The sequence below is a fragment of the Oscarella lobularis genome, chromosome 19, assembly GCF_947507565.1.
Source record: "Oscarella lobularis chromosome 19, ooOscLobu1.1, whole genome shotgun sequence".
Lineage (NCBI taxonomy): Eukaryota > Metazoa > Porifera > Homoscleromorpha > Homosclerophorida > Oscarellidae > Oscarella > Oscarella lobularis.
This window is the reverse complement of record NC_089193.1, coordinates 972,995-975,396: the sequence shown is the minus strand read 5'-3', so window position 1 is coordinate 975,396 and position 2,402 is coordinate 972,995. Positions and strand designations below refer to the sequence as shown.

Here is a 2,402-nt window from a genome sequence, read left to right as displayed (position 1 = left end):
CTGCAAAAAAAGGTCAGTAGTAACAAAGTCTTCCGAATTAGGGATGTGTCTCTAAGAGTGCTGTGATATACCCAAAAGCAGCTGATTATGTATATTTAAAACTCACACGTTTTCAAAAAAACGAAGACGAAAGACATAAAAGTAAAACTAACATGACAAGTTTACTTACGTACCCCTAATTTGCACTAAACGCTCTTGTTTGCACGACTGACTGTTCCTAATTCTATATAGAATTTCGCCAAGAATCGCTTCCTCAATCTTTACATCACGAGAGGTAAGTGCTTAATTGTGCGCTCATACAAGAATGCCGTCGGCATTTTGCCGTGATAACAGTGTAAAATGCGTCGCGAATCGCTACCTCGATACTCCAGACCTCGCGCGTTATGGGGTTAGCGAGAGGGTCAGAACGCACTCTGTAGAGATTGCGTGAGCCGAGAGAGGCTCCAGACAAATTAGGACACACGCAGACCTAAATTTCGCTACGAGTAATTTAGTTATAACGCACACTGCACCAGGTTCCTATGTAAATCGAAGGCTCGATGATTTCCGGCGTGCCTTTTCATTTAGATCTTCGCGTAAAAATTACATGTCGCTGGCTATCAGTACAGAGAACTTCAACGATTGAGCGAAACAGCTCGGGCAGACCCCTTTCAAGCGTTTCAACGCTCGCGCAACGATGTCGGTACACGCGTGAAATAGGCTAAGATATTTCATTCGTTTACTGACTTCCGCGACCGTATTGTCGAGTACTGTAGGACTGCCAATTAGGAGAAGTTACATTAGTTAATTAACGAAGTTAGGTCCGCGCTCAATCTGTGTGCGTGTGCACTAATTGGTCTGGAGTCTCCCACGGATCCAAAACGTCTGAAGTCTCCCCGTGGGCTCCAAAAATCACGTGATCTGCGTGATCTGCGTGATCTGTGTGGAGAGAGGAAAGATTGGGTGCGCAGGCGCCAAAAAAAACTTTTGCGACCACGCCCCTTGCAGCCCAATTTCAATTAATTTTGGCGCTTCCGGTTGCTCTTTATTTTTAATATTTAACATATCACTATAAGGAAGTTCCTAATCCGTCAGCTAAGCGTTCAGAATAAACAATCGACGTGCTAAAGTATCTCTATTCTAAAGTATCTCTATTTACGGATTAAAGGAAAATAAATTTTGAAATGTTCGTTTTTATTGGGTGCGCGTGCCCCTCTCGCCCCCCGTGGCTCACGCCACAGGCCCTCTCTAGCGCTAAAATGCGTGGGCGGGGCGGGCGCTGACAAATGCATACATACATGGTACGCGTGTTTTTCTCCAGATCGATCAATCACCGATCGAGCAACAGGAGCGGTTGCTCGATCGCTGATTCGCTAGTGCCCTAGGTGAGTCATGAGAAACCTACTCCGCCCCTCCGCTGAAAGAGGAGCTGAGGAATATTAGAGACGTGAATGACGGTTAAATATAGGTTATTACATGGGGGCGAGGGCAATATGGGATTTATCGGACCCGACACCCGAGGGAACCGCGATAATTGCCCGAGCGAAGCGAGGGTCAATTATCAAGGTTTCCGCGAGGGTGGAGGGTCCGATAAAGCCCATATTGCCCGAGTTTTCCCCCATGTAATAACCCACTTATACCCCGCTCAGCTAATAAAACTCCGGTGTTGGGGCGTTCTGGTGTGCTGGGTTGCGGTGGCTGGGTGGGTGGGGGTTGCGCTTGCATAGCTAGGTGTCTTGGGTTCGAATCTTCTTTTTGTTTCTTTTTTGTTTCTTTTTTTTTACGTGCCTACGACTCTAAAAGCGTTCAAAGCTTCAGTTTAGGCATTTAAGAAAAGTAAAGAAGCAAAAAGAAAAGGATTTTCTCCCTAAAACAACGGCGAAGAGCGAAAAAGAGCGGAGAATTCGCTCTTCGCGCTTGCCTACGACTTTATAAGCTCCCGAAATAGTAGTTTAGGCTAGCGCGAAGAAAGAATTCGCTCTGCTTTTTGGGAAAAGCGACAAAACATGCTCCAGGGCGTATATATATTCGCCCTAGGGCGTACATATATTCGCCCTAGGGCGTATATATATACGCCCGTCGTCAAGTAGCAACGGGCAATACGGGATTTATTGCCCTGGCGGCGCCTTAGATCCTCCCACGCATCGGGGTATAAGGAACACGCGACAACCCGTCTTCGGCGCGAAAAACAACGGAGAACAATCGCCACGCCGCTGATTCGGGCGCGGCCGTCGTTTATCGAAACGCAGATGTGCGTTACGACGTTAGGACGACTGTTGTACGTCCTTAGTGTTTCGCGCATGCGACGAGCGGCATCTTCGCGCGTAATCGTAAGTGGGGTTTTCCCTATAGCGTCCTAACTAACTCACTTACTAGGGGCAGTAGCGCGATCGAGAAACCGCTTCCGTTGCTCCGTCGGTGAT

General features: G+C 47.5%; 1 protein-coding gene across 1 annotated transcript in view; it reads right to left on the bottom strand.

Moving 5' to 3' along the window:
* Positions 1-2,402, bottom strand: part of LOC136198321 (uncharacterized) — a 30,642-nt gene that overhangs the window by 27,314 nt on the left and 926 nt on the right. The gene's annotated exons all lie outside the window — the stretch shown is intronic.